General features: G+C 46.4%; 1 protein-coding gene across 1 annotated transcript in view; it reads right to left on the reverse strand.

Moving 5' to 3' along the window:
• ripor1 (RHO family interacting cell polarization regulator 1) overlaps window positions 1–2,062 on the reverse strand; it is a 99,169-nt gene extending 97,107 nt beyond the window's left edge. The window contains exon 1 of the mRNA XM_084364975.1: window positions 1,881–2,062. The gene's annotated coding sequence lies outside the window, so the exon portion shown is untranslated. The remainder of the gene's footprint in view (window positions 1–1,880) is intronic.
• Window positions 2,063–10,713: the final 8,651 nt, after the last annotated feature.

The following is a 10,713-nucleotide window of genomic DNA, read 5'->3' on the forward strand; positions in this document are numbered from 1 at the left end:
ATGCATGTCCAGAGAAAGACACCAAACAATGCATGTAGAGCAGAACTCGGCCAATACCCCCTCATATTGAAAATACAAAAAAGAGCAATTACATTTTACAATCACCTAAAAACTAGTGACCCCCAGACATACCATCACAAAGCCCTAACCTGCCAAGAGCTGAAGCCAGAGAAGAGTCCCCTCAGCCAGCTGGTCCAGAGGCTCTGTTCAGACAACCTAACACGCCCCGGACAGCCTCGGAACCACAACACCAAGCCAATCAGACCAAACCAAATTATCAACCAACAAAAAGAAATCTATATCACATACTGGAAGGAAACAACTGAAACAACTAAAACACAGAATAAATTAAAATGTTATCTGACCCTAAAAAGAAACTTCACATTAGCAAATTATCTGAGCACAGTAAAAGATCCTAAATTAAGAAAAGCCTTGACGATGTACAGACTCAGTGAACATAGCCTAGCTATAGAGAAGGGTCAGCATAGACAGAAGCTGGCTGCCAGAGGAGGAGAGACTCTGCTCCCACTGTGACAGACAAGAGGCAGAGTCAGAAGTACACGTCCTCACCTCATGCCCCAAATACCAGGCTCTGAGAAATCAACATTTTCCCAGAATAATAAAAATACGCCCTGAATTTGAAAACATAACAGACATAGAGAAACTCCCATATTTACTTGGGGAAATGCCCAAAAGTGAGAGCATTGCAGCTAAATTTATCACCTCTTGTCATGACCTGAGGACAGCCAGTGGAACCTGAGAAACTTAATTGTTTCATTCTTAATTATTTATTTATTGTATATATCATATATATACTACCAACATCAACACACACACAAACACACACACACACACACACACACACACACACACACACACACACACACTTTCCTTTCTTCTTTTAATTATTATTTATTATTATTTTTAATTTAATTATTATCATTTAATAATTATTATGCCAATAAAGCCTGTTGAATTGAATTGAACTGAATTGAATTGAGAGAGAGAGCGAGAGAGAGAGAGAGAGACTAATTAAAGCAATAATATTCTTATTATGTCTCTATCTGTCATTTTAATATTCAAAGGTGCAACCCTTGGCTTTTTAATAGCTTACTCTTTCTACACACGCACACGGATCTACTATGCACATGCACGCAGGCTGCCATGCAAAGCTCTGGTCATGAAAACATGGACACTGTCCTTTACCACAGACACGACTGTCTGAAGCACGCGCCTAAACAAAAAGGCACAAAACTTTCTCATTTCTAATGCAGTCACAAATATCCATCCCAATCGGTCAGACAATGTTAGAACGAAGCCCACGACGAGGCAAATTAAAGGCAAACCTTCAAAAAACGTATAACTATATAGTAGTGTGGTTTGGTATATTCGGCATGCAGATACACATAACGGCAACCTTTAAACTGGAAACTTAGCGCTTATGGATATCCCACAATACCTGCGAGCACTCACAACTAATTGATGTGTGTTCTCGTAAGAACATTGCGAAATGTTCTGCAACAAGCAAACCAACAAGGTGACATTCCAGTCAAACCGCTCGACCAAAGCTAGAGCTCGAGCAAGAACTACTGCAGAATTAAAAGATTTGTAAGTACGGTTTGGCATGGTGGTTTCTCCATACAGCAGAGAAGGGGACGGGACTTGCCGGGGTGACAGGGCAAGACTGCAGCAGACAGAAGCAGTAAGAGAAAAGCTGCTAAACTAGACAGAGAAGATGTGTCGGGCTAACGTGATAGCTAAGCCCCCACACAGAAATAGGAGAATAACGATGACTGACCCAGAGAAGACAGTGGGATAAACAATCAGGCGTTTACATATGAGGATAGAGATTTACATGCAAAACATTTGAACCAACATACATGACTGCTGCGGTGTTCCGACTCCTCTCCTCACCCAGCTGACACAAATCTGTTCTTATCCAAATAAGAAAAGCGAAGGCTCCTGAGTGGAACAAACAAGTGAAGATAGTTCCGAGCACAGTTCTTCTCTCAGTCCATCAGTGTCGTTGTTAACGGTAAAAACTATCCTCTACATTCGCTCACTGGACAGCTCTCTTCCATGCAGCCAGCAGTGCTGTGTTCACTTAAACATCTTCAAGCGATCGGCATTAATGTGTATACTTCCTGTTGGCACTTTCAAGTTAAAATACAGTTGGTCAACAGGGCCAAAGTTCCGGTGGACAAATCCTGTTTGAATTGTGTCATGAATTACACATATGATATTTGTCAATTTAAAAGATAATTTTCCAAGTCAATAAAGTCTCAGTTTGTCATCAAACTAATGAAATATCAGACTGTGAAAATACATCATTATAAAGACGACACAGCCAACAGTCTCATTAGTGACGTCAACCCGTTGAACGCTCACCAAAACCTGTAACTTAAACATTGTAGAGCTGCTCCTGTATATCAGCAGCTCACAGAACTGAACCAGAACCAACTCTCCTTTCACAGAACTGCAGTTGTCAATATGAGCAGATTTCTTGTAATTTTCATCTTTTTTACTACCTTTTCTGTGCTGAGTTGGCGGCCATGTTGGTGTTGGTGACGTGTTGAGTGAGACAATGTAGTTCACTGAGTGCTTAAACACAAAACTACATGACATTTTACTTTAATTACAACAAACTGAGACTTTTTTTGACTTGGAAAATTATCTTTTAAATTGACAAACATCATATGTGTGATTCATGACACAAGTTAAACAGGATCAATAAATTATTTGTCTAAACCACTTCACTGAATAGCCACTTTCCATCCGGCAATATGCACCAAAAATCATTTTTACATTTAAATGTTAGAGGGCTATTTCCTGCAGAGCCTCCAAGTTGCAATGGAGAGAAAAAAAAATATGTGGAGGCCTGGTATGAGCTACTACATGAAGTGCAAGATAAAACTAATTCTCATGTTTTGATTAATTTGTGGGCACAAGATACAATTCATTCCCTCCTTTGTGTGCACAAGGTTGGCTCCAAAAGAGAGTAAATCCCCATAAGAGCCCATGTTAAAATGCCCAACTTTACAGCAGTGTTTGCAGCCTGGTACAAAGCACAATTTTGCTTTCTATTGCTAATTTCCTGTTTATAGGAACTGTATGAGGGGTGGATTTTTTATATAACTCACCCCTTTAAATTACGCAAAGGCTTGAAGTAACGCATAATTAAGGTTGTGGTCACTTTGATTGACGGCTAGCCAGGAGCTGTCTGCTGGGCTTCAACTCAGCTAATTCCAGTCACTGAGCTTGACCTCACAGCTGTGTTTGTGGTGTTTTTATGTTTTTAGACAAATATGGCTTGCTGTGCAGTCATGTACTGATAGACCAGAGCGGAGGGACAGATTAATGAGGATTAATAAGTCACTGTCATGGCCATGGCCATGCTCCTGTGTTTTCCCATGTTTTATCTTGCCCTTTCCCCTTGCATCCGTACTGTGGGCATAGTCTACTCCACTGGCTTCCTGCTCTGCTCTCCTGCCTGCCTCCCTTCACCTCATCATCTCCAGTATATAAACCCCTGTTTAAACTTCGACTCTTCACTGGACCATTGTTGCTGCTGTGGTAGTTAATACTTACATACTTACTCGTGTTTGGATTAATAATGTTAAATGAGTTTATTCCATGTGCCTCAGGATTGCCTCATCTGTCTGCCTCTCTGTAGCAATGAGCTGCAAGGTGCTTAAATCCACAATTATTTTTTATTTCACTGCTAAATAGAGGGGAAATGTACACTACTTTATGAATGTATGAAGAAGAGATGAGAAAAGAAACACTGAAGGTAACAGAACAGGACCATCTGGTGAGTGTAGACAAAACTGAACACAAAAGACACACACGCACACACACACACAGTGCCTGCTGTTGCTCGCTGTCTTGTGTCTAATAATATTATTGAAATTTTTTACATCTCATTCTCACAGGAGGCTGTTCCCTGTTCCTGCCTGCATCAAAGACAACATCCCTGCCAGCTTGGACCCTCATCAGTATGCCTCAGAATCAAACAGATCCACAGAGGATGCCATATCTACTGCCCTCCATTCTTCATGGAGAATAAGAACAGCTACATCAGGGTGCTGTTTGTTGACTTCAGCTCAGCATTCAACACACTCAATGTCAGCAAAACCAAGCAGCTGATTGTTGATTTAAGGAAAAAGGAGGCAAAGACACACCCCTGTCTACGTCAGTGGAGCTGAGGTAGAGCAGGTCAACAGTTATAGGTTCCTGGAAATTACCATCACTGAGAACCGATCTTGGCCATCACACATCACCACCCTGGTTAAAAAGCACAGAAAAGGATCTACTTCCTACAGAATCTTAGGAAAGCCCAAAGGATACTAAAAGACAACACCCACCCAGCCACAGTCTGTTCACCCTGCTGCCATCTGACAAAAGATACAGAAGTATCTGCTGCCATCAGAGCTGGCCCGAGGCATAAGCGAACTAAGCGGCTGCTCAATTGAGAAAAAAAATGTGAATTTTTTTAAATTTTTATTTTTATTTTCTACTTTTGGCCGTCCCTGTATGGCCCGCTTGAGGTCAGTCGTAACTCAGAACATAAATGAAAAAGTATTTACACCATGCATACAATACAGCTGTGTTGCGTTTATTTTGAAAATGGTGCTTTTTTTATAATAATTTTCATGCGGATGCGCATGTACGCACAAGCGTGGACAGCTATAGATGATGCTGATGCTAGCAACTAGCCCTCAAAGTGTCAGCTCACAGCAAAAAAAGAAAGACTGATACCGAATGTTGTATTCTTAACAAGACATGGACTGCCAAATATTTATTTACAGAAATCAAAGGTAAAGCCGTGTGCTTAGTTTGTGGTGTAGAGGTCGCGAAGAGCGGGCAAGGGAGTCAGATGCTCATCCTCGTACGTGGGATAACTACGGACTTAAAGATCACGGAGGAGCTGGCAGCCATGCAGTCAATGACAGGGACAACAACTGGGAGTGATATATTCACAGAGGTAAATGCATATTTGAACAAGTTGGGACTGAAATGGGACAAACTGGCGGGTGTGACGACGGATGGTTGTCCAAATCTGGCAGGGAAAAATGTTGGACTTTTGAAGAGAATGCAGGATAAAGTGACAGAAATTAACCCTGAACAAAAATTGGTATTTTTGTATTGTATCATACATCAGGAGGTGTTGTGTAAGTCAGTGTTAAAAATGAACCATGTTGTCGACGTTGTAAATAAAATGGTTAACTTCATCAGGGCAAGCGCATTAAATCACAGACAGTTTGTTGCCATTTTGGAGGAAAATGAGACTGAACATGGTGACATAGGCTACCACACAGCTGTCAGGTGGCTCAGCCTGGGCAAAGTGCTTAAAAGAGTGTCAGATCTAAGAGAAGAGATTCAAGAGTTCTATGTGAGCGAAGGGAATGACATCCCACAGCTTTCAGATTTTGAAAATGAGAGCAAATTTATATTGAGCAGAATTAAATTCACATTATTGTTGGTTCAGCCCTCCAACACAGCTCGGGTTTGTCATGTGGCCCCTTGGTAAAATTATTTGCCCACCCCTGCTCTAAGGTTAAAAGGTGACTGGTTTGGTGTAAATAACAACTATATTAATACAGGGGTCTAACAAGCCCAGGGGGCCAGAGGTCTAGAGGGGCCAGGAGCCCCAAAACATTTGTGGCATATGAGCAAGGATGGATTACTGAATGAGCCTACTGGGCCCAAGAGGTCAAGGGGCCCTGAAGCCCAAGTCTCTGCCAAGTTTCAATTAAACGAAGAAGCAGGGGGAGAGATGTTTTGGGGTGTGATAAAAACAATTTCATGTTGTCAACAAAAAGAGACCTATGATGGGTTGTTTCCTGTATTCAAATAGCATTATATTCTGGGTTTACTCTGATGTGACAATCTCTATGCAAGTAGAATGGCTGCGAGATCTCCCCATTGGTGATGATGGAGGCTTGTGGTTGAGTATAATTGATATTAATCCAGTTTATAAACGTATTTCTAAAACCAAAGTGATGTAAGGTGGGTAACATTCTATATGGAAAAATTCCTTTTCTTTGCCTCAGGCGATGACCACACACTCCTCTCTATGACAGTGGTACATTATATTGAAAAGCTGGCATAGATTTGAGTATATATGGCAGCCAGGTATAAACCCTGATTAGTCAGGGTGTATTCATTTGTCAATATGTTTGCACAGCACTTTGCTCAGGACCTTAATCTCCATCTGGAGCAAGGATATGGGGCGGTAGGAGGACATGTTTAAGGGGGCTTTTTTTCGGTAGATTGGCTATATTGGCCTGGTAGGGCGAGTGTTTTAGCATCCGTGGGAGTAGCGGGGCAATGCTGGGTAGATAAGATTAATTGAATACAATGCAATACCTGTCCGGACCTGGGGCTTTGTTATTTGGGAATTGCGTGATAGCTGTCTTGATCTCTCCTAGAATTTACTCAGAGTCAAGGGCTTGCACAGCCTCATTATCCAGGGATGAGAAGCCTACAATTTGCTGGAAATTCATTAATAGCTTCTGGATTGACGGAAAACTTTGATTGACATAATTCTTGGTAAAATTTAGCAAAGCATTTATTAATCTCACTCGGGGAGGTTATTAATTTGCCATTCTGGTCTCTAATTTTGTGAATGGCGCGAGAGGCTTGTGTATGTTTTAGTTGTCTCACTAAAAGACTGTGTGGCTTATCGCAGAGTTAAAAAAAATAAACGTTTTCAATGCGTTTTGTAGAGCATAGATGTTTTATCAGGATGGTATTGTGTTCCAATTTCAGGTTCTGTTCGTGGTGGCCGACCATTACTCCCTGAGCCGAGATGGCGTTGCGGAGGTGCTCGGTCTTTGCCGGGTCCATGTGGCAAGATTATTCTGTTAGGTTTGAGTCTTCTGTGGACCCGAATGCAGAGACCGGAGACCAAATGTCAGGGAGCAAAATGTTTATTGAACAGAGATGTTTAGATGGCTTGTGCAGGCGAGGAGACCAGGCGGGCAGGTTGACTGGTAGGCAGGCAGGTCGGAAGAGGAGCAGGCGAATGGCAGGCAGGCAGGAAACTGAGCGGAGGTGCGCAGGAGGTTTTCTGAAGAATGAGCCAAAAACAACAAGCGTTAGGAACAAAGCAGAGGTACATAGGAGTACGTTCTAATCTAGAGGTAGTTACGGATACGTGGCACATATGATCACTGTAAGGGACAGAATAATCTGGCGCTGAAGTTGTGGAGAGACCAGGTTGATATAGTCGGAGGATGATGATGATGAGGAGCAGGTGCGCCACTCTGCTGCTGCCGCCGCCACGCCCACCAGACACACACACAGGGAAGGAGAGCAAGGAGGGGGAAAACAGACAGGGGAAAAACAAAAACACAACAAACAGCCGGGGCCCTACCATGCTTGTTTGGAAACTGCCGGTAAAAGTCACTAAGCAAAGTGTTGTCCATAATAAACGAGCAAGAGACCCAGGAGCGCTCTTCGGGACCACAACCCTCCCAGTCCACCAGGTACTGGAACCCCCTGCCCCGGCGGCGAACATCCAACAGGCTTGAGCAGGGATATGTGAAACGATGGATGTACTTTAAGTGAAGATGGGAGCCTGACACGGGCCACCGCAGGATTTATCATTTTAATGATTTCAAAAGGACCAATGTACCTGGGTGCCAGTTTGCGGGAGTCCGTCTGGAGGGGGAGATCCTTGGATGAGAGCCACACCTTCTGACCCGGGGCGTAGGTAGGTGCCGGTCTGCGGTGCCTGTACGTGCGGAGGAGAGCAGCGCGGGCCGCCCGCCACACCTGGCGACACCGTCTCATGTGGTCCTGGACTGATGGGACGGCCACATCAACCTCCTGCTCGGGAAAAAAGGGGGGCTGAAAGCCGTTAGCAGCCATGAATGGCGACATACCTGTGGCGGAGCTGACGAGAGAGTTGTGTGCGTACTCCACCCAGGGGAGATGAGTGGACCAAGAGGCAGGGTGTCTGGCAGAAACACAGCGCAGGGCAGCCTCCAAATCCTGATTCGCCCGCTCCGTCTGTCCGTTAGATTGTGGGTGATAGCCTGATGGGAGGCTAACCGACGCCCCGATAGCCGAGCAGAAAGCCTTCCAGACCTGGGAGATGAATTGTGGCCCACGGTCCGACACTATGTCCAGAGGGAGACCGTGGAGCTTAAACACATTAAGAACCAGATGGTTAGCGGTCTCTAAGGCTGAGGGGAGTTTGGGTAGGGGAACATAATGGACAGCCTTAGAGAACTGGTCCACGATAGTGAGTATTACTGTGTTACCCTCAGAGGGAGGCAGTCCCGTGACGAAGTCCACGGCGATGTGCGACCAGGGTCGATGGGGAACAGGGAGTGGTCGTAATAAGCTGGCTGGAGCACGATGGGATGCTTTACTGCGGGAACAGACGGAGCAGGCAGAGACGAACTCCTTCGTGTCAGCATATAGCGTTGGCCACCAGAAGCGCTGACGGACGAGGGATAACGTTCTCTGAAAACCCGGGTGACACGCCAGTTTGGATGAATGTCCCCATTGGAGGACCCGGGACCTGGAGGGATCCTGGACAAACATCCGGTTAGGTGGACAGCCGTCCGGGGGAGGATGGGTGCGCTGTGCCGCCCTGACGGAGCGCTCAATGTCCCACCTGGCAGCAGCAACCACAAACTGGAGGGAAATGATGGGCTCGTCGGTACTCTGCTCGTCGGAGGGGGAAAACTGGCGAGAGAGAGCGTTGGGCTTTGTGTTCCTGGAGCCCGGGCGGTAAGTGAGGGTGAAACGGAATCGTCCCAGGACGAGGAAAGGAACAGCCGCTCCTTCCAGCCAGTGCCTCCATTCCTGGAGAGCGAGGACGATGGCCAGCAGCTCCCGATTCCCCACATCGTAATTCCTTTCCGCTTGGGAGAGACGGCGGGAGAAAAAGGCGCAGGGGTGAAGCTTTTGGTCTGTCGGGGATCACTGTGACAGCACTGCTCCAACTCCGGTGTCCGAGGCATCCACCTCTACAACGTACTGGAGACCCGGATCCGGATGGACCAGGACTGGAGCCGTGGAGAACAGCTCCTTTAAACGAGCAAATGCCGCTTCAGCTTCAGGTGACCAGAGGTAAGGGAGTTTGGTGGAGTTGAGCTGAGTTAGCGGAGCAACCTCCCCGCTGTAGTCCCGAATGAAGCGGCGGTAGAAGTTCGCAAACCCCATGAAGCGCTGGAGCTTTTTACAGCTCTCGGGGACAGGCCAGTCAGTCACCGCCTGCACCTTGGAAGGATCCGCCCTCACCTGCCCCTGCTCCACGATGAAGCCCAGGAACTCCACAGAGGTTGAGCGGAAGAGGCACTTCTCCGCCTTGACAAACAATTTATTTTCCATGAGTCTTTGTAAAACGGTCCGGACATGCTGAATGTGCTCCTCGAGGGAACGAGAAAAAATAAGAATATTGTCCAAATAAACAAAAACAAACCGATTCAGCATGTCGCAGAGAACGTCATTCACCAGCGCCTGAAACACTGCTGGGGCGTTGGTAAGCCCAAAGGGCATAAGTAAATACTCAAAATGTCCCAGGGGCGTATTAAATGCCATCTTCCACTCATCATTCTCCTGTATACGTAGCAGGTGATATGCACTACGTAAGTCCAGTTTGGAGAAGATGTAGGCCTGGTGAAGGGGACGAAAGGCAGAGTCAATAAGAGGTAAGGGATATTTGTTTTTAATTGTAATGTCATTCAAACCTCTGTAATCGATGCAGGGGCGGAGCAATCCATCCTTTTTCCCCACAAAGAAGAAACCCGCTCCCACAGGCGAGGACGATGGACGTATGAGCCCTGCGGCGAGAGAGTCCCGAATGTAGATTTCCATGGCGTCCCGTTCTGGCCGGGAGAGATTATAGAGGCGACTTGAAGGAAGCGTGGCACCGGGGAGCAGGTTGATGGCACAGTCATAGGGACGGTGGGGTGGTAGGGACTGTGCACAGTCTTTGCTGAAAACCTCACCTAGGTTGTGGTAGGGAGGGGGAACAGAGGTGAGGTCAACAGGTGTCGGACAGGCAAGGGTTACTTGGGCACCGGAGGGGGCAGCAGAGTGGAGGCAGTTGGAGTGACAGTGCACACTCCAGCCATCGATCCTAGAGGTAGACCAGTCAATCTGGGGATTGTGCAATCTTAACCAGGGGAGGCCAAGCACTAGAGGTGACTGGGGTGAGGGAATTGCAAATAATTGAATTTTCTCAGTGTGGTTGCCGGACAGGAGAAGCGTCAGAGGGGCAGTGCAGTGAGTGACCTTAGCTAGCAGTCTGCCGTCTAGGGCAAAAACCTCTTTAGGTACTGGAAGAGGGAGTGTGGGGACGTGAGCCTGATCGACCTTGTCCAACTCAATAAAGTTGTCGTCGGAGCCCGAGTCAATGAGCACCAGTAGGGTGATGATGATGAGCATGATGAGCCCTTTTGGTTGAAGGGGGCAGAGGGAGAGGACATGACTGGGCTCCCCACAATACAGGCAGAGCTGTCCTTAAGTCTGCGCTGGCATTCAGCTGGTGAGAGACGCATCCGGCCAAGCTGCATTGGCTCCTCCGTGGGCGGGGCTGAGGGGGAAGGTGTAGCAGCGGGACGGGAAGGCACAGCTGAGGGGTTTCTGGGCTGGAAAACAGGAGGGGATCTAAGGGACCTTTCCCTACGTCTCTCTCTAAGCCTATTGTCTAGTCGTATAGCCAGAGAAATTAATTCCTCTAAGGAAGTAGTG

Source organism: Pagrus pagrus (assembly GCF_965226575.1).
Source record: "Pagrus pagrus genome assembly, chromosome: 10".
Lineage (NCBI taxonomy): Eukaryota > Metazoa > Chordata > Actinopteri > Spariformes > Sparidae > Pagrus > Pagrus pagrus.